Source organism: Pieris brassicae, chromosome W (genome assembly GCF_905147105.1).
Source record: "Pieris brassicae chromosome W, ilPieBrab1.1, whole genome shotgun sequence".
Classification (NCBI taxonomy): Eukaryota; Metazoa; Arthropoda; class Insecta; order Lepidoptera; family Pieridae; genus Pieris; species Pieris brassicae.
In genome coordinates, this window is record NC_059679.1 from 3,064,838 (window position 1) to 3,087,151 (window position 22,314).

The 22,314-nt window shown below is 34.7% G+C and overlaps 2 long non-coding RNA genes across 3 annotated transcripts; one reads left to right on the forward strand and one right to left on the reverse strand.

The window, feature by feature from the left end:
- Positions 1-12,903: 12,903 nt before the first annotated feature.
- On the forward strand, positions 12,904-15,130 carry LOC123718323. The gene is made up of 4 exons (XR_006755000.1): positions 12,904-13,292; positions 13,653-13,756; positions 14,074-14,226; positions 14,846-15,130. It is a non-coding gene; the product is annotated as an uncharacterized LOC123718323 (long non-coding RNA).
- A 2,833-nt stretch (positions 15,131-17,963) lies between these two features.
- LOC123718318 lies at positions 17,964-19,614 on the reverse strand. Of its 2 annotated transcripts, none has more exons than XR_006754992.1 (2): positions 18,832-19,614; positions 17,964-18,197 (listed from the first exon to the last, which is right to left on the reverse strand). It is a non-coding gene; the product is annotated as an uncharacterized LOC123718318 (long non-coding RNA). The 2 variants fall into 2 exon arrangements; XR_006754993.1 differs by lacking the exon at positions 18,832-19,614 and adding an exon at positions 18,432-18,639.
- Positions 19,615-22,314: the final 2,700 nt, after the last annotated feature.

The following is a 22,314-nucleotide window of genomic DNA, read 5'->3' on the forward strand; positions in this document are numbered from 1 at the left end:
GCAGTCACTCGCTCAAGTTGTCCGTAGATTGTCGTAGCACTATCGTAGCACTGCGAGTAGCAGACAAATAGACACTGTTACGTCACCCACTGACTTAATCTGTAGCAATAATTCTATAATAATTTGGCTCCGTGGCAAAGCACAGCCATCCAAACACGACACGGCACCCGGTTCGATCCTGAGCCTCACAACTATTTTAATTTAATATTTAAATTTCTTAAAACAACTAACACGGTGGACACGTCCAAACGTTTCCCCGGTCCGTGGGAGGGAGTTCATTATTTTGAAACCAAAAATTTTGAAGCTTTTACTTCTACCATGTAAATTGCAAACATTTTTTTTTTAAATAATAGAATATTAATTATATAAACATTATTTATATTGTTACGAGCTAGGGGATTGGATAGAAAATGCCGTGGATTTCTTCAAGGGTTTATTTATTGAAAAATTAATGAGGAATTTATGGGCACAAATTAATCGCAGAGATGCACTAATTACTTATCATTAACACAGTCACTAATTACCTCACTTATGCACACTTCACACAGTACTTCGGCGGCGTTCTAGAGTGCTCAGTCTAGTTTCGAGAAAGTTCTGATCTTCTCTCTCTATCTCTCGTATCATTTCGTCCTTGTCTCACACCTAGAAAGTTCGGTCTAGAATATTCCTTCATCAAAGGGGTATACCTAGGCCTAGAAACGCCTGAAACGGGTCTCCTGAAAACTGCACCAATCGACTACACATGTTCTGAAACTGACTGAAAAAAGGTTTCAGCTTCCTGAAAACTAGGGTAACATTATGGAAATTACAATTTTCTAATATGTGATTGACCCTCTCCTGAAACGGTCAGAAATCATATTACAGCCAGCTGAAAAGTTCTCTAACTAGTGGAAAAATCTAGAAACATGGCAGTCGACCCGTCTTCGTAATGTTTAAGTCATTATAGAAATAAATGTTCGTTGCTTATCGTCTTAGTTTATTTTAACCGATGGAATTGTACCTTGAATAGGATGTTATGTGAGACGCTAATTTCATTGATGGAATTATTGGGTATAATACATTATACTACGAATTACACTTTGAATTTAATTTAGGTGCTTTAGGTGCGCCGGTTTCATTTGGTCGAAATGATGTGTTACATGTTTTCTATTTACCTATAAGAAGTGTCGATGTATGATTTTTATTAACGATTATTGTTTTATAAGATCCCTTCCAAATAGGGGCAAGAGCTTTTTGGCCTTAAGTGATTTTTAATATCTACATAATCTCCAGGTTTATAACGCGGATAAGATTTCGTATGTGAATCGTAGTAAGATTTTGATGTTTCTTTAGATTTTGTAGATGGACTTTCGTAAATAAAAAAATATAATAGTAATAATAGTAAATAAAAAAAATTATGTTGATATATTATTTTAACAAAGGAATTTAGTTCTTTTTTGATATTCAAGAATTCATCATATGGATACGTATGGATTACTTTTTTCATGGTCTATAGATGATGGACTAAGAATTATTTTATTTGCTGTTTTCAACTGGTGTTCGTTGTGTTCTTATAATGTAGTATTATAAGTAATGCCTGTTTTAGAATTTTATTTTATAAACTGTGAATAATCATCATGGGTATAGGAAGGATTATCGGAGTTGGCTTCATTAGGTGACGCAATTTGGAGTGAGTCATTGAAAAAAAGTGGTATAGGAGATGGTAATTGAGAGAACTGATCTTCCAAAGAATTGTTTGAATTTTCATCGATATTTGGTAAATGAGAATTTGGATTTAGTATAAGCATTTGTGTTCATTTTTCCTTTTTTATCAACTATTTCGTAATCAACTTTAGTCTCCATCGCACAAGTCTAGATCCAGGGTCTTCACAATTGAATTGAAATTGTAACTATGGTGAACCGACGGCCATAAATGTAACCCAAACTTTACGGTGTGGTTCCAAATACTATGGCTAAGTATTATTTTTCGGTAACACTATAATTGCATTCCGCCTTGTTTAAAGTACGTGAACACACGCATTTTTGGGTCTAGAGTTTAATTGTTTTGCCTAGACATCTAAAAGATCTATTAGAAACCGCGGAGTTCCCGTGTCTAGACACAACAGATTTTTTTAATCTTTCTAAAATAAGTGAAAAGTTTTTATCATAGCGGTATGCTCTGGTGAGACAAACCGAGAAAGATTTCATTATTTAAGCGCCATCTCGTGAGCGAAGAACGACTACAAGTTTAATTTTGCAGAGCTTTTAAATGAGGTAGAGGTATAAATAAAAACTGACAGAAATCAAAATTGAGCAAAATTAATATGAATTGTTGTACCACTAATTACCATTTAATATAAATGCAAGTCTCTCAAGTAAAACCAAAAATAATACAATTTTTACAAGTTTTTTTAAATCAGCGCCATCTCGTCAGCTTACATGTAACTACGTTGACGGTTTACAAAATAATTTATTATACAAAGACAAATACTTGCTATATGAACTGTTAAAGAGACTGAAAATTAATCTCAACATTGACTCATGTAAATGGCGGGAAAGGCATTTTATTTTTAATTTATGTTATTAATATAAATACGTTCTTATATTCAAGTTAGGTCTTAACTTTACAATATTTTTAATACATTTGATCAATATAAAAATAAGAATTTCCAAGGAAGTTATTTCAAGTTTACAATTAAACTAAATGAAGAAATTTTATTTTTACTTTAACAATTAGCGGTCCCGCGAACTCCGTCACCGTAATATGTTTTTTTTAAATACCCACAAACATTTAGAATTTTGCTATGCTAACACACCATATAGCCTAGGCCTATTTCTATATATAACGTGTAAATGACATGTTTTGAAGCAAAAGGTTTATTTATTTGTACAGTATCTTAATACTAATAAAATACAAAACTATTAATTTAAAAAAATGTTTGCGTTTAGTGCACCCACGTAACAAGTGAAACTTCTTTATGACCTAATTTTTCGAAAAATGATCTACTATATGCAACTCACTGTATAGAAATTGGTTATATAAAGTTAAATTAGATAAAGTTTAACAAAAGGCTTTTATTATCACAGACAAGAATACAAATAATACAATTATTTCATTTTACCTTATTACTACTAAGATTATTACAGATTTTCATTAATTGTAAAATAATTATTACTATCACTGTAATCGTTATTATAAATTTTTGTTGTTGATGGCTTACACCAATTTCACATTATATTCAAAGATTGTATGCAGAGCCGATTTAAGTGATAAACAACGGTCATATTATATGAAATTGCAAGACTACTAAATGCCACTGTTGACATAAAAAAATTCAATTATATAAGCTTCAAATAGTTATACAATATCTATGTGAAGTTGTGTGGTGTGTGTGCCTGTGGGCACATGATGCACTACGATGCATTCAAAAGAATTGTGCGCCATGGCTAGGGGGGGGGGATCTACTTAATTATAATATTTTCTAGATAATACTTATAAATTATTTATTTGCAAAGGAAGTTCTACATTCAGATTTATTAATTTTAAAAAAAATTCACAATCACAATCAGACGTATGTATCTAAAACAAGGGACGGGTTCAATAGACGTGCATCGTACCTGAGTTGATAGATCTCAGGGATTCCAACGTTATGATTTGATTTTTTAGAATCATAGATTTTTTTTTTTAATTAAAAATATCTCCTATTGTTTTTCATGAGGAATGAGGGCCCTTTGTATCCACGGGGCCCTCGGCTGCAGCTCAAAAAACCCTTAAGCATATCCGCCCCTGACCAAATACATTTTCGTATTTTGTGTTACAAGTTCATAGTTTTGTAATCGTATTGCTATTAGAATTAAGTATATAATTAAAACCTATATTTGTCACGTCATATTATTCTAAAATAAAGCGGTTTTTAACCAGAACTCCGGTGTTTACAATCGTCTCAAACTCCCATCCTTACATGGCAAGCCTGCCCGTTTCTTTAACGAAAAACAGTTGAATGAGGTTGGGTTCTCAGTTCTCGCCAGAACACCTCAGAATCATCACGCATGCTAGCCTTCCGGTGAGGTGAGTGTCCATGGGCGCCGGTATGAGTTAACATCAGGTGAGTCGTCTGCCTATTTGTATTCTATTACATAAATAATAATGAAAACGTTAATTATAAAGTGAAGTCTAAGATTATTTCACAGAGACAACTACTCCTCAATGACATCACCAGGAACAAGTTGAAACAGGAAAAACTCCACGATTCCGAACAAGACGACACTACTTATGTCTTAACAGAAATACAGAAGAGTAAAGAGTAATTAAAAAATAGCTTTATTCTTTCAAATAAATGTCCTACAAACATTTTAGTTTACTACAATATTTTTTAAGGAAAAAGTTGCTATCGGTAAGACGACGACTAGAAGTTACAATTATATCGTGAGTCATATCAAGTAAATACTTATATTATTTTATTTATTTATTTACACGTTCAAAAACAATGTGCATGCCTTAAAAAATACAAAAAAACATGACATCACAAATTTGACACACATAAATTATATTAGAATATAAGTTATCTATCAATGGAGAAAATTAAAACAAACAAACACAATAAAACTAAAAACATAAAACAACAAAATAACAATAATAACCCAAACTAAATGAAAACTTAAACCTCATTAAGAGCACGAATAACAAGGTTACGGTAACTTGGCAGACTGTTGTAAAACCCATCAATCATCATCGATCTTAGTAATCAAGTTGTAAGAGCGAGATCGCCTATTCACTGGACCATTCAAAGTAGCAGATATTATAATTATAATTTTTCTCGTAAATAACGATTAATAGAATATAATTTTTTTTAAAAGTAAGTACATTATGTCGATTTTTAAAAACACTAGTAGTTAGATCTTTGAATGATGATCATCTCTCCATCTCTACTCGACAATGGACTTAGAAATATTTATGTTTTTGTGAAGGAATAAGGACATTCCTTAAATATATATACAGGGAATAGATACTTTGAGCTTCTTAAGCAAAGGTACGTACGTACTAGATGGTTTGTTTCACAAAGTTACAATCATACCATTCTGCGTCTATTTATTGTTTAACTTCTAAGTCCATCTCGAACGAGTTTCAAAAATGTTAATGTTAAGTCCATTGTCGAGTAGAGATGGAGAGATGATCATCATTCAAAGATCTAACTACTAGTGTTGTTAAAAATCGACATAATGTACTTACTTTAAAAAAAAATTATATTCTATTAATCGTTATTTACGAGAAAAATTATAATTATAATATCTGCTACTTTGAATGGTCCAGTGAATAGGCGATCTCGCTCTTACAACTTGATTACTAAGATCGATGATGATTGATGGGTTTTACAACAGTCTGCCAAGTTACCGTAACCTTGTTATTCATGCTCTTAATGAGGTTTAAGTTTTTATTTAGTTTGGGTTATTATTGTTATTTTGTTGTGTAACTTTTAGTTTTATTAATTATTATTATTTTTATTTATTGTGTTTGTTTGTTTTAATTTTCTCCATTGATAGATCACTTATCTATAATATAAAAATGAATCGCAACATGTGTTGGTAGCCGCAAAACTCAACAACGCCTGGACCAATTTTTTTTTAAATGTTCGTTGAAGTCCAAGGATGGTTTTTACGGCGAGAAGAATTCGAATAATTTCCGGGAAAACCCCGAAAAGAAATAGCCCTTTACTTATTAAAAATTTCCTGGACATAAAAGTCCAGGAAAGTTGTAATTACAACAGCGCACTAAATGGAGAACTCTGCCAATGTTAATATTGGGGACCTAGTGCTGATAGCCTAGGACAATGTTGCTCCTTTCTGGTGGAAGTTAGCTCGAGTGCGGCGGCTGATAAATGGCTTAGATGGAGTGGCCACAGTGGCAGAGAACAAAACCAGTAGTGGCTGCATAACACTTTCATTGGTTCGGCTGAGGCAGTTGCCGGTACAAGAAGAATAAATGAAGAATGTTGTAAGAGTCTCAACGGCCAGGAGTATGTTGCGGTATTGCGCAAGTTTTATATCAGGCGCATTTTTATATTATAATTGGCGACATGCGCCATTACTTCTAATTGTACTTGACCAGCGAAAGGCACACTCGATAGCGGCATGTCTTTCCGTAAGCATATAGCCGCCGTTTGCAAGAAGGCCTATTTTGTACTCTCTCGCCTCCATTTCCTCCTAAATAAAAGGAGTCACATGTCTCTCAGACACAAGGTGAGCTTGTACAAGGCCTGCATCCGACCGTGCATGACATACGCTAGCGTAGTCTTTGCGCATTGTGCCCCCTCCTATATTCACCGGCTACAGGTGCTTCAGTCGCGATTCATGAGAATCCACCACCGGTGCGCCTTTCTATGTGAGAAACGTCGATCTCCACCACGACCTGAAGCTCCCTACCATAGCCCAATGGATGAAGTTGGCGTCCACACGCCACTTTCACAAGGCTAAACACCATCCCAATCCGCTGGTGCGTAAAAGCATCAACTATTACCCCTTCCCGATAAAAGGGGCTCGTAAGAGGCCCCGACACATACTAACGGATCCGGACGATCCAACTACCGTATCGAACGATAAGTTAAAAGCCGCCCGCGCGGCCTATAATAATAATAAAAATAGCCAATCACAGATTAGGTCCTCGCCTTCACCGGGGAAGGCGAGGACCTTTACTTCGCACTTCGCTTACTCCAGTGAGCTTCCGCCGTGCCCTTCAGGCGATTGACCACCTCGCGACGGCCCAAGCCGAGGTTCGAGTCTCACAGGAGACGCCCTTGCGCTAGCCGCGGGATAAAACACCATTCTGGCCGAGCTACGCTCGCCAAAACAGCCCGAGCTGAGCTGTAAAGGCCCTTAAGGCCAACGGCGACATTCCATTCAAAAAAAAAACCAGCGAAAGGCCGTGTAAAGAAATAATACAAATTTTACAAGAAGTCTAAAGAGTTTTATTTACCGGCCCAGTCATTCACGTAAGACTATAGCTTAACCTCTATTAACCGGCGTCACCAAAGATCTGCTCCGATACTTTGTAACTCTTATGAGTTTCTCTAGCGATCCCGATTTCAAAGTTGAGTTTTAATATCAAGCTATACCACATCAGATCCACGGCTATTAAATGATTTAATTCGAGATTGAATCGCTGTTGCACAAGTAATTGATTACCAGGAGTGAATCTTCGGAAATGGTTAAAATACGAATGCGACTGATTTTATGACTAAGTGGAGATTTTTACTCGGAAGAGTTTATTGTCGTAATATTTTTACCATAAGGAACATGGATAATCAAAGCCTTACAAATGAAAACTAGCTTCATTGGAATGATCTTTATTTCTATTTCCGGAATAATCATCATCACCATCATCTATTCTTAGAATAGAGAAGTACTAGCAAATAACAGAAAACAATCTTTTTACATAAAATTTAAACAGGTATTCCAATATTCTAAACTAAAACTTTTTCTTAAGATGTGACAAGTGTTGCCTGACATTATTTACATATTCAAACTCCAACATATACCGTGCGGCAATGCACAAGTTTTATATCAGGCGCATTTTAAATTATAATTGTAACGTGGGTCGACATGCGCCATCACTTCTTATTGTACTTGACCAGCAAAAGGTCGTGTAAAGAAATAATACAAATTTTACAAGAAGTCTAAAGAGTTTCATTTACCGGCCCAGTCATTCCCTAAAGAATAAACATGGTGGCCCATGAGGGGAACAAAGAAGAAATAGTATATTAATCAAGAATTAATCAATCGAGCATTAGTACAGCTAAAGTGTCCTTTTTGTGTCCTAATAGTCCTTTTCTTTTTGTGTTCCGACCTGTGTCCTTAATTTAATTATTTGTGCAAATAAGTATTTTATTTTCTAATCTTTTAAAGTAGTGAGATTAAGTAATTGGTTAAATTTGTTTGTAAATTTTCATAGCGGGCTAAAATATAATATATGCAGGAAATAGACACTTTGAGCTTCTTAAGCAAAGATACGTAACTAGATAGTAGTAAACTATCTAGTATAACTTGTAGTTAGTTAATTTTACCATTCTGCGTCTATTATTTGTTAATCGAAGAAAGTGGGAGTTGCGCACCAAGAGCACCAGAGCGTAGGTCCATGCAAAAAGCATCATTCTAAGATGCCTTCTTACGGCGTTTAAACCAATTTTCATACAATTGTTGTAATAAGTTCAATATTCAGATCCCTATTGGAAGCTTAATAGTAAGCACTAATGTTTTGATACTCCCAATAGCTCAGTGACTTCAGGTTTTGTAGCCAGCCCAAGGTTCCTTGGGCTGGTTCCGTGGAGGAAGGAAAGCCATGGGGAGTCAAACCGCTTTCAAGGCCTGAGTGGCTGAGATTGAGGCTGAGATTATTTATAACCATAGCAATTGGCCTTGTGGCTTCAGCGAACCTGCGACACTCATGTCTGAGGTCGTAGGTTTGATCCCCGGCTGTGCACCAATGGATTTTCTTTTTATGTGCGCATTTAACATTAGCTCGAACGGTGAAGGAAAACATCGTGAGGAAAACGACTTGCCTTAGACCCAAAAAGTCAAAGGCGTGCCTCAGGCACAGAGGGCTGATCACCTACTTACCTTTTCAATTTACTAATGATCATGAAACAGATACAGAAATCGCTATAGGCTATTTGAAGTATCACCTGTGGTATAATAAAATACGGTCGCGTGTTTTCATATATTTTATTGGGTTTGCAAAACTAATAAGTCATCTATCGAAAAAAATTTTTATTTATAAAATATGTACGCTATTACGCAGTCTCTAATTGGCACACACAGAACGACACAAATAAGTGGCGTCTTTTAGGTGAAAAGCACGGAAATATAAAGAACACTACAATAAGCCAAATGATAAAGTGTACGGTCACAGTTCTAAAGAACCTGCTCAAGTGGTCGGAAAGGTACAAGTACAACTAGGTTGCAAAGATAATGTCAATAAAAACTTGCATCTGCATTGGAAACACTTCGATACCGCAATTCAAGAAATTATAGATTCTACACTTAAGACAGATACTTACAAACGTAATTAATAGTATAATCTGCCATTGGGCATCGAATCAGTTGGAACACACGTTCTCTTCACTTGCAATATTCACATCCGAAATAAAATCCTGGCCCCGATACACATAAAGCATTGCAACTAACTCGAATAAACATCAGTGGCATCATTAATCCAGTCATAATCGAATCCACGCTTTCTAGCAGCGCTATGGCACCCTAGAAATAATGAATAAATTAATAGCCAGAAAGCAAAATTGTTTAGATAGATTTCGAGATCGACAGAAATTGTGTTATTAAAAGAAGTCATCAATTCCTTACAACACAATAATCTGTTGCAAAATATTTTGAGAAAATAATGTATATTATATGAGTTAAGAACTTGTGAGTTTGTGAGATGAGTATCTCTATTGAAAAAAATGAAGAAGGAATAACATTCTTAATTCTTAGGAAACAAGATCTATTTAAACTTGTATCAGAATCATAGAGCACACACATTTCAGCGTTTCAATGTTATGAATTGAAACTAAAATGTTCATTTGTTTGTAACAATTCAATTGAATTCAATTCATTTATTTCACCTGAAAAACAAATCATTAGTAACGCAATAATATATTGAACAAAAGTGACGTAAGTACTTAACAAGACAGAATTATGAATGAACGACTTTTATGGCTTACAATACTTCTAATCTCACATAATAGTATTCTTATTAAAAATCAAATGTAACTTGTTCAGATTTCATTTGAACATTGATCAACTGCTGACACGGCTCACGTGTGTTCCAAATATTATAAGGTGATGACTAATTTTGAATTATATCTGTATATATTAAGTAGTATTTAAGATATTGTCTTTGAACAAAATAAATCAGATTTTAATATTGCTTTGTCGTATTAATTTCTCGCTTCCTCTTAAAGTGGCAAAGACTACTTCAAGCCCTTAATTATTGTGGTGAGCCTGCCCGATATTTTTAGAGATAATCCCACCACCTCGAACCATTGATGCTAACCGTAGGGCTCCGTCTGTTACCTTAGGTCTCTTGGTGCAGACATCCCGTACTTATTTATATATTCACTATTTATGTGTTAGGGTACATCTGTAGGGCTTAGGGATCCGTAGGGTTGTTAGGTTCTTACATCTCACCCTTTCTTATATTTAGTTATCTAGTGCAGCTTGCTCATACATACATTACATATACTATACAGATACTCCTGACAATCAATACAAGTAATGATTAAACACACATTTCACAGTCCACTAGCTAGCAAGCTGTACAAATGTCATGACCATAAACTCTTTCGAGTAAAAATCTAAACACTTAATCATAAAAAATCAGTCTCATTCGTATTTTAAACTATTTCTGAAGATTCACTCGTGGTACTTGGTTTTTTATGAACTATTTCGTAATCAAACTTTTCCAACTTTAGTCTCAATTGCACAGGTCTGGATCCAGAGTCTTTACAATAGAATAGCCATTGAAGCGGCTTATGGTCTGTGACTATGGTGAACCGACGCGACGGCCATAAATGTAACCCAAACTTTCCGGTTGGGTGCCAAATACTATGGCTAAGCATTATATTTCGGTAACACTATACTTGCATTCCGCCTTGTTTGTCGTGTGTTCACGCACTTTTGGGTCTGGAGTTTAACTGTCTTACCTAGACATCCAATAGATCTATTATAAACCGCGGAGTTCCCATGTCTTGACCCAAAAGTTAATTTTTTTTAATCTTTCTAAAATAAGTGAATTATAGTAGTATGGTTATAGCGGTATGAGAGAAAGCGAAGAGTTTTGGCCTGGGCTCTAACTATTTTGCTTAGATATGTGATAGAGCTAATATAAAACGTGTAGTTCCCATGTCTGTACAATATTATGGTTTCTTTTTCTCTCTCTCTTCTTTATTTTTTTTATAATTAAAGATTTGTGGTTTTAATGAGACCTCACTTATCAAAATCGATAACAAATGCTCTGCTGTGATCAGGAAGCTGGCAGGGCATTTTACGATTTAAAAAAAAAAACTGGACATAAAAGTCCAGGAATTACAACAGCGCACTAAATGGAGAACTCTGCCAATCTTAATATTGGGGACCTAGTGCTGATAGCCTAGGACAATGTTGCTCCTCTCTGCTGGAAGTTAGGTCGAGTGCAGCGGCTGATAAATGGCTTAGATGGAGTGGCCAGAGTGGCAGGGATCAAAACCAGTAGCGGCTGCATAACACTTTCATTGGTTCGGCTGAGCAAGTTGCCGGTACAAGAAGAATAAATTAAGAATGTTGAAAGAGTTTCAACGGCCAGGAGTATGTTGCGGCATTGCGCAAGTTTTATATCAGGCGCATTTTCTAATTGTACTTGACCAGCGAAAGGTCGTGTAAAGAAATAATACATATTTTACAAGGAGTCTAAAGAGCTTCATTTACCGGCCCAGTCATTCACGTAAGACTATCGTTCAAAATTAAATTAAATGTCAAGATAGGTTAACCTCTATTAACCGGCGTCACCAAAGATCTGCTCCGATACTTTGTAACCTTTATGAGTTACTCTAGCGATCCCGTTACATCAGATCCACGGCTATTAAATGAGTTAATTCTAGATTGAATCGCTATTGTTAATACAAGTAATTGATTACCAGGAGTGAATCTTCAGAAATGGTTAAAATACGAATGTGTCTGATTTTATGACCAAGTGTAGATTTTTACTCGAAAGAGTTTATTGTCGTCCTATTTTTACCATAAGGAACATGAATTATCACATTGGAATGATCTTTATTTCTGTTTCCGGAATAATCATCACCATCATCTATTCTCAGAATAGAGAAGTACTAGCAAATAACAGAAAACAATATTTTAATATAAAATTTAAACAGGTATTCCAATATTCTAAACTAAAACTTTTCCTTAAGATGTGACAAGTGTTGCCTGCCATTATTTACATATTCAAACTCCAACATATACTGTGCGGCATTGCACAAGTTTTATATCAGGCGCATTTTAAATTATAATTGTAAGGTGGGGCGACATGCACCATCACTTCTAATAGTACTTGACCCGCGATAGGTCGTGTAAAGAAATAATACAAATTTTACAAGAAGTCTAAAGAGTTTCATTTACCGGCCCAGTCATCCCCTAAAGAATGAACATGGTGGCCCATGAGGGGAACAAAGAAGAAATAGAATATTAATCAAGAATTAATCAACCGAGCAGTGCAGTGCAGCTAAACTGCCACATCGAGAGATTTAACCAAAAGTTAAGTTACTTGTCATTTTCTTTTGTGTTCCGAACTGTGTCCTTAATTTAATTATTTGTGCAAATAAGTATTTTATTTTCTAATCTTTTAAAGTAGTGAGGTTAAGTAATTGGTTAAAATTATTTGTAAATTTTCATAGCGGGTACATGTAGGAAAAAATTGGTATTATTTTTAGTGTAGTTTTCATCTTTTGATTTTGTTATTTAACATTCAATTAGATACTAAAGACACGGAGATATACATTATTATTTTTTACATATTTTATATATATATATATATATATATATATATATATATGTCTAAGTATTTCGTGTAATAGTTCGTAAGAACTAAATAGGTATCTAATTCCGTACTTAGGTAGTTAAATTTAAGCGCATTTGCCGACTTTTCCAGATTTTTCGCGTCGACACGGCAGTTGCATTGCACCGGCCGGGAGCCGTGAGAAAGCAACGAAAGCATTGCGTGGCAGGTACCATTGAAACGAGCAACGTGAGCCAATTTAATTTAATTTACCAAGGGCAGCGAGTTCAAAGCTACAAATGGAAATTGTGACGTTGATTATGAATACAATAATTCTCTTCATCAATATCACGTCAATTGTCATACATATTCTGCTATAATGTATTTATCCAACTGTTTTAAAACAGTTTAAATTAAACTACTACGTAGTGTATTACATTGTGGTATTGTTTCATAGAGGAATTTTCGATTTGATATTTCTATGATCCAACTAGAAGTGGTCAATGGGAACAAATCTTAATGTAATTTTGTAGTAAATACTAAGGCATTAATATCTATTAAAGAAAATACATTTAACTGTGTGCTCAAGTAAACCAAAGATATCTGGTAATTTCAGAAACCAACTCTGGAGTGAAGATGAAGAATCAATTGTATTGGATCCAGATAACGAGCTGTGGGGTGGGGTTTCTTTGATAAGCAACCTCATAATCAGGCCAAATGCTCCATGTGTGATGAACGGCTTAGGCGGGATGCACTGTACAAACATTTTAAAGAAAAACATTCTAAAATCTCCGAGGTAATTTATTTCTATTGATGTTACTTAAACTCACTCTCAGACGTAATCTTGACGTTCATCCACAGCAAAATATCAACATAAACATGAACTAGATGCTTGCGTTATTTAAAACTTATTAAAAGTAGAAATGTGGTTTCCACATTTTCATTGATAAAATCATGGAAAGAACTAACAATGTTTCTCTCTTTTCCTTATATTTAATTAAATTGAAATCAAATCCAATTCCAAACATCTTGTTGAAATTAAGTCAAGTCAATCAATACGATTTTTTTGATTTATTTAAATTAATACATTATTTATTTTGGTATATATTCGATGCCTCTAAGGTTTTTAGAGTTTGTTTATTCTTCTCCATTGTAGTGCAACCTAGAGATGACGTTAAGTATATTGAACCGAATAAAAACCAAAGTAAGGACGATGTGGAAATTGAAACTTTGGAAAATATATCACAGGATTACTGAAAGGTATAAGTTCTGAATGTTAGTTTTAAGAATATTTTTCATATAAATTTAATTTCCTAAATAAATCTTCACAATTGTAGGGCGATGTGATACCAGTAATAAATGTAAACAAGAATAATACTAATTAAATTAAATAATACTAATTTCAATTTTCATTTAGTAAAACATTAAGTACATCTTGTATTCTATGTTAACTTTGAACTTTGTTGGCTTTATTTTTAGTGTATGTTACATATAGTTATGTATAATTTTTGTTAGCTGTAGGAATAATAGATAAATCTTCTGTTTAAATCTGTTTCAATCCGCTACAAAATTTCTAGGTGTACCTAGGGCAGCGAGTTCAAAGCTACAAATGGAAATTGTGACGTTGATGACATTGAATGAATGAATACAAAAATTAATTTACATCAGATATAGACAGAGAAGTGGGTGAAAGAAATAAGGAAATTGATCCGCCGGATATAGGACAAGAGGTAAGAATTACTTAATATTTGAACGAAATGCTTCCAGAGTGACCATATAAGGACACTATTGAGCAGAGAGCACGGATCTTTAATTGCTATAGTCCTGACATACTTTTCACTTCATCCACCTTCATGCCAATTAACATGCAGGCTCATCAGTTCTGGGAACGTTTTCCTTCCTCTTTTACTGACAAAGTCTACTCACCTGACCGACTTCATTATCCAGTTCCATTGTATATCCAGATTGTAAACCATTTCTCATTCATCCGTTCTATATGGCCAAATTACATAAGCATTTCATACGATGTACGTACGATGCCTCCAGTATCCTTCGACGTCTTATTAATTTTCTTCCGTTAGCGTAGTAATTTTTTTTCTCACAGTTGTTCCCTGGAAGAGATCGCTCGATAGCGATAAGGCCACCAGTTGCCCTCTTCATTCCATTATATCAACTGTGTTATATTTATTTATGCAATGAAGTGTTAATAAATAAATAAATACTAAATCAAAGATATTATTATTTAAATAGATTATAGTTCCAGTACTTTAATTTATATTATTGGAAGCATAGTTGACACAATGAAGATATGTTTAGATATGAGTTTACACATAATTTTTTTTTTCGAAGAGCGGGAAATCGAAAACTTCGGAACATACGTCACATGCCTACTCAAAACGGTCCCAGAGAATAAAATTAGCGCGAAACTTCAAATGAATATTGTCAATCTAATTATGACAGCTCGGTTACAGGCTCTGCAGATAAATGATTCACCGGTTTTGACAATTAACGAACCATAGATAATACAAATGTAGACGATAATCAGGTTATGCTTTGGGATAGTTAGAGAATATATTTTATTCAATTAATTTAGAGGAATAATTTTTATTCAACATTAAGTGTATATAACTTACCAAACCCAAAATCAGTGGTCCACAGCGAAAAAACACATTTTTGAACAATATTTTCGAAAAAGCAATAAGTAATACATAAACGGTAACTATTTATTTGTAGTTTTTCCTGTCCAAAGCAAAAATCAGTGTTTACATTGTAAAAGACGTTTTGTGTTTCCGTTTGTTCGACTATTCAGAGAGTCCGAAATGTTCCTTACAACCGCTTGAAAATTATTATACTAAATAATCTTTAAAACGGCCTAGAAAAATATTATACTAAATAAAAATACTAAATCTAGAATACCATTTTTGGTGTGATGGAGACTCAGATACCATGGATTTGGCTGAAAAGCAGTAGCAATATTGTTTTTAAAATCAAATTTTAAAAATCCTATTAATTTCTTAAACTCCGAGTATAATTGTACCGAAAAACCCAATAACCAATTTTTATTCCGGATAGCGACCTCTATGGGGTAGCATAGAAATTCCATATTTACAAAAAAACTGGACTGGATAAACCCCAAAAATTGCTTCAATTAGTTTAATTGTAATCTTGAATTCTTCCTATGATATTACGATGTATTTTTATATTGATTATGAATATTAAAATATTCTAAAGTAAATACTCAATTTGTATACACGGATGTTTTATTAGAACAGATTTTTTTTAATGGTTAATTTGTCTATGGCAGGTTTTTTTTTAACAAATGTACATGAATTAATCATTTTTACTACGCCTATCACATGAGCGCTGTTGTATTTTTCTGTGATAGTACTGACAACACGTCAAGTTTGTAATCTGTTAACATAGTTAGGTCTAAGCTGACGAGTTGGCACTGATCGAAAGAAAATACTTCAAAACTATATTTCTGTGTTTTACTTGAGTAAATTGTATTAATATTATATCGCTCTTAGACATTAAGGCTTTAAATTTATTATTGTTTAATATCCTACATAACCTTTACTTCATTTAATATCTCTGCAGAAGTAACTTGAGTTATTTCTATTTACACGAGATGTCACTGACCAAAAGAAATCTTGTTAAAAGGTGAAGCAATATACATATAGTATACATAGGACCCAGACCTAAAAGGATGTAGGGACACTGTTTTTTTTTTAAATTTATATTACTCGTTATAGTTGTAGTATTGGTGTTAAGTGTTTAGAAATGTTAAATAAAGTGTATTTTAATTTATTTGCTCTTTATTTCGACTGACCCTGACAGGATATTAAAAAAGGAACCTTTAGCCGTTTATAATCAACAATTACAATCACATGGCCATATTTCACGGTCTGGAGCCCTCGGGGCAACAAAGGACCGGAACCCCAAATTATTTTCCAAATGCAATGAAAAAAAAATCAGTCGAGTTATTCAATCAATAATTTATGGTGAAACCAAGTAGATTCTTAAAGTATTTAAAAAAAATTTAAATACAGATCTCTGTTAAGATAGTTGAACAATATTATAATGTTTGTACAAAGGTTAAGCGGAAAAAATATCAAAAGAAAAATTGTTTATTAGTCGGAGTGTAACAGTATTTTCGTAAAACCAAGAAGAAATACATAAACGAAACCTATTTATTAACAGTTCCACTAATCGAAAGCCAAAAACAGTTAATCTATTGTAAAACGCATTTAATAACAGTATTTTCGTAAAACCAAGGAGAAATACATAAACGAAACCTATTTATAAACAGTTTGACTAATCCAAAGCCAATAACAGTTAATCTATTGAAAAACGCATTTATTAACCGTATTTTCGTAAAACCAAGGAGAAACACGTAAACGGTAGCTATGTATAAATTAAAAGAGTGCAGATTAATTTAATGTTGAGCAATGGATCAATCTATTATAAGATATTATATTGTAATTGAGCACTTTAATCAAAATTAGACTCTCAACCTGAAGGTCGTAGACACCTTGTCTTTAAAAATGTAATCACTTTCCATTACACGGCAGTGATCTATTACTTCTAGCCAGAAAGACTGCCTGTACATCTTTTGTCTACATTTTTAGCTGTCTTAATAAGGAAGGATGTTTTCAGTTCTGAATGATTTTATCCAGAAATTTCCCTCAAACTCAAACTTATTTTTTATTTTAATTCAAGTTAAGATATGTATCAATATCTCAAGCGAAGCGAGGCGTCATGGTTGTAGTGCATTTGCCTTGAACAAAACTTAGCGAGTAAAATGAATGACATGGAATTTTTTTCCCCTTGATTGAACTGGTAGAAAATTAACATCCTTGGTGTGACGTTCATAAGTCCTAAAAACGACAAAGGACCAGAACCAGAAGCACTTTAAGATGTTGTCATTGGAGAATCGTAGACAAATAATTGATATATCGTTTGCATTTAATTTTGCATTTATTATAATGTATATGTATATAATATACATTATAAAAAAATGTGTGTGTGTGTTTTAGCTACGACGCACGATTGGAGTTTACTCCTTACGAACGATAATTATGATATATATCGAATAGAAAAAAAGGGTAAATGAACGCATCTGCTAAAATGATAAGAGAAACAAACATATATCTGTAATTATTCGGATTATTTATATTACTTCAATAAAGCGTATTACATAAAGTATGTTACAAAACAATATAAATAATAATAATAATAATAACAATAATAATTGTGTTCAATTTATACAAATCCAATTTTAGAGAGAGAATGAGATGGAATCATTCTTTTACACGTTCAATCCTACAGATATATATGTTTGTCTCTTTCTACGTAACGCCTCAACTTTTCGTGTTACACTTGATTTTACTCCTCATAAAATTTCCGTACCGGGCCTTATAACTCAAATCGTTTCTTAAGGAGTAAACTCCAAAAATGAAATACGTAATACAAAATAATTTTTATTTATTTTCTCCCAGTAAACAAATACTCAATTTTCTTTGAATTTCGAAATATGAACAGAACTGTGGTGCGGTAATTTGAATTTCGAATCACGTCCATTGCTTTGGTGTATTTTTCGAATTTCGAATGAATTGTACTTGATGTCAAAAATCTGCTCGAACCACGCCACGCACGTCTCAGTTGTGATTTCGCATAATGGAAATGCGGTTCGTATCAATATCTGTAACAAGAAGTATGTTAAAGTAATATATAATTATATTTATCTTTAAATAAATATATGATAAATAGATATATGAAATATTTTTATCAGCAAAAACGTTCTTTTATGCAAAACTGGACAAGAAGTAGGGGGTGCAGAGACAGCGCCGCCCATGGCAACTCAATGTATGGCTCCCATATATTAAAAAAATATTGAATTTGACGTTTTTGGGTTAAGTACTGACTTTATCCTCACCTTAAGTTTAATGCAGGCTTTTACCACGAATACTGTTCAGAGGAGTTGTTCGGATTAATACAAGCAGCTGAGTTTCATCATCGCACGTCCGTCGTTTCAAAACGGAGCGTTATTTAATGTTGTGGGCACCTCCTCTACGTGGAACCAGCTGCCCACTGCATCATTACCGAACCAATTCGACTTATTCTTAAAAGGCCGGCAACGCAAATGCGAGCCCTCTGACAATGAGTGTCAATTGGCGGCGGTATCACTTAACATCAGTTGAGCCTCCTACCCGTTTGGAAGTATAGAAGTGAAAAGTGCTTGAGCATCGTTGTGATTTGAAAGTCGATGAAACGAAAAAGCGACAAATACATAAATTCATAAGATAAAACAGAAAGCTGTATTTAAAAAAAATTACCTCAAATCTTCAACTGTATCCATTTGCGTGATCCCAGGTCGCCTTTGCTTTAATCACTCTCGATCAGAGTTCCATTTCTCTAAATTAATTGTTAAAATCCTGCGCAGTATCCCAAGAGCTGTTTTAGAAATTTTGATTTTAGTTTAAAGTGGAGGAAGAACGTTGGACTCCTGAGGGAGGGATGATCCTCGACCCGAATGGCAGGCCCTGATAGGTGAGATACAGAAACGAGATTTAGCGCGAACTACCGATAGATAGTAGAATATTTAAGAGTGATATGTCTATAATGCTTAAGAAGAGAGTTATGAACTCATACTTTATTGCATGGCTAACATATGTATTTCAAACATGGAGATTTACAAATAAAACAATATAAATACATGTCAACGTGACATGGAAAGGAGCATTCTAAACATTAAAAAGGTAGACAAGATAAGACACATAAGAATAAGATCAGAGACCAAAGCAATGGATGCTCTAAGCCACGCCAAAAAACTGAAGTGGAAGTGGAAGTGGGCGGGTCATGTAGCGCGGCTTACAGATCACAGGTGGACGAAATTAGTAAATACATTTTGTTAACTGATTTTGGCCTTGGATTAGATAAACTGTTAATAAATGGCTATTTATGGCCACCGTTTACGTGTTTCTCCTTGGTTTAACGAAAATACTTAGCCAGAGGATGTGTCCACCTCACCCAGTGCGCTGAAATGGAATATTATAATTTATTTGTGTAAAAAAAAATTAATAATTCAAAAATTAAATCCTTTTTTTAACGCGATTTGTTTGACAGATGTAATGACGTGACGCATGCCGAAACTAAAATAAAAGAAATAATATCGCGAAGCCAACCAAATTAAAAATTAGTGCTAATGATCTATAAATCTCACATTTTTTGACTATTTAGTTTGGTCGGGTTCGCGATATTATCACTTGTTGTGTTTCGGAACGCGACATTGCTTGGACATCAGTGAATGCTTGTAATTTAATATGAACTTTATTGAAAATAAAGCAATAAAGTACAAATTAACGCTACATTTTATTTACAAAACGTTTGTATGGGAAAAAGAAAAGGGCTGTTTTAGGGTTTTTCCGAATTAAAAATTATTCGAATTTTTCTCGCCGTAATAACCATCCTAAGACTTCAACGAACATTTAAAAAAAAGAATTAGTACAATTGGTCCAGGCGTTGTAGAGTTATGCGCTTACCAACACATTTTGCGATTCATTTTTATAATATAGATATATACTTTATTAGACAAATACCTGCTATGTGAACTGATAAAGAGACTGAAAATTAATCTTAACATTAACTCATGTAAATGGCGGGAGGGGCATTTTATTTTTAATTTATGTTATTAATATAAATACGTTCTTATATTCAAGTTGGGTCTTTACTTTACAATATTTTTAATACATTTAATCAATATAAAAATAAGAATTTCCAAGGAAGTTATTTCAAGATTACAATTAAACTAAAATCTAAATGAAGAAATTTTATTTTTTCTTTAACAGTTAGTGGTCCCGCGAACTCCGTAATGTTTTTTTTTAAATACCTACAAACACATGGAATTTTGCTACGCTAACACACCATATAGCCTGGGCCTATTTCTGTATATTACGTGTAAATGACATGTTTTGAAGCAAAAGGTTTATTTATTTTTACAGTATTAATTTTAAAAAATGTTTGCGTTTACTAGTGTACCCACGTAACAAGTGAAACTTCTTTATGACCTTCTTTTTCGAAAAATGATCTACTATATGCAACTTTACAGAAATTGCTTATATAAAGTGAAATAAGATAAAGTTTAACAAAAGGCTTTTATTATCACAGACATGAATACAAATAATACAATTACTGTTGGCGACTCGTAAATATAAATAGATATAGATTATATGTTAATTTTGGCGACTCTATAATTATAAGATAAATAAGAATATTTTTGGCAGGTCATATGTAGAAATTGAGTATGAGTTATAAGTTTGATGAGAATATTGTTGATAGCTTATAAGTAGAAATTAAGTATGTGTTATAAGTTCTATAATTAAAATATGTAAATAATTTAAGTATGAAAAATGGTTAATAAATAAATGAATAAAATGCTTCACCGAACAAAAGGGTCGCATAGCTCTCGTCGCGGTATACCGGCGCAGATGTTTGTAAGCGCAGCTCTCGTCGCGGTATACTGTTCGAGTACTTAAGCTCGGCGAGATCTACGCAAAATTCTCTTTCCTCTCTCCTCTGACTACGAACTGGGACCCACGAATAATCGGCGAAGCAAGAAACAAGATCAAGGCGCAGTTTCATTTCAAGACAACGTCAAACAATTACGCACTATTTTTATTTATTTTATTTATTGAATGGAATCTCGCTGTTGGCCTTAAGGGCCTTTACAGCTCAGGTCGGGCTGTTTTGGCGAGCGTAGCTCGGCCAGAATGGCTTGTTTTCCCGCGGCTAGCGCAAGGGCGTCTCCTGTGAGACTCGAACCATCCAAATCCATCCGCTGGTGCGTTGTTACGCACCAGCGGATTTGGATGGTGTTTAGCCTTGTCAAAGTGGCGTGTGGACGCCAACTTCATCCATTGGGCTATGGTAGGGAGCTCCAGGTCGTGGTGGAGATCGACGTTTCTCACATAGAAGGGCGCACCGGTCACGATTCTCATGAATCGCGACTGAAGCACCTGTAGCCGGTGAATATAGGAAGGGGCACAATGCGCAAAGACTACGCTAGCGTATGTCATGCACGGTCGGATGCATGCCTTGTACAGGGTCACCTTGTGTCTGAGAGACATTTGACTCCTTTTATTTAGGAGGAAATGGAGGCGAGAGAGGACAAAATAGGCCTTCTTGCGAACGGCGGCTATGTGCTTACGGAAAGACATGCCGCTATCGAGCGTGACTCCTAGATATTTGACGGACTTTTGCCATGGGATGGCTTGCCCGTATAGGGTTACCTCTGTCTTGAGGTGAAATTTATCCCTAGCGTTAGCACCGGGGTTGCCCCTGGCAAAGAGAACTGCTACGCTTTTCTCGGGATTTATTTGGAAGCCCCATTTCCGAAACCATTCGCCTAACGACGTGGTAGCGGTCTGGAGTCTGTCCACAATGACACCTCTATCTTTGTGGGTGGTGTAGAGAGCGGTGTCATCGGCATAGAGGGCTAGCTCCACATTGGGAGCCCTAGGGATGTCGCCGGTATACAGCGTGAACAGAAGGGGCGAGAGGACCGAGCCCTGAGGGACTCCGGCCATGATGGGGCGAGGAGACGATAACGTTCCTTCTACGCGATAGCGCATTGAGCGGTCGGACAAGAAGTCGTGTACGATACGCACGAGTCTTAGTGGCACATTAAGGTGGTAGAGCTTGTAAACCAAGCCGTTGTGCCAGACCTTGTCGAAAGCTTTCGCTATGTCGAAGAAGAGCGCACCCGTGGCTCTCGGTTTCAGGGAGCTATTCATCCCGGAGAGGATGTGCTCCGTGATTCG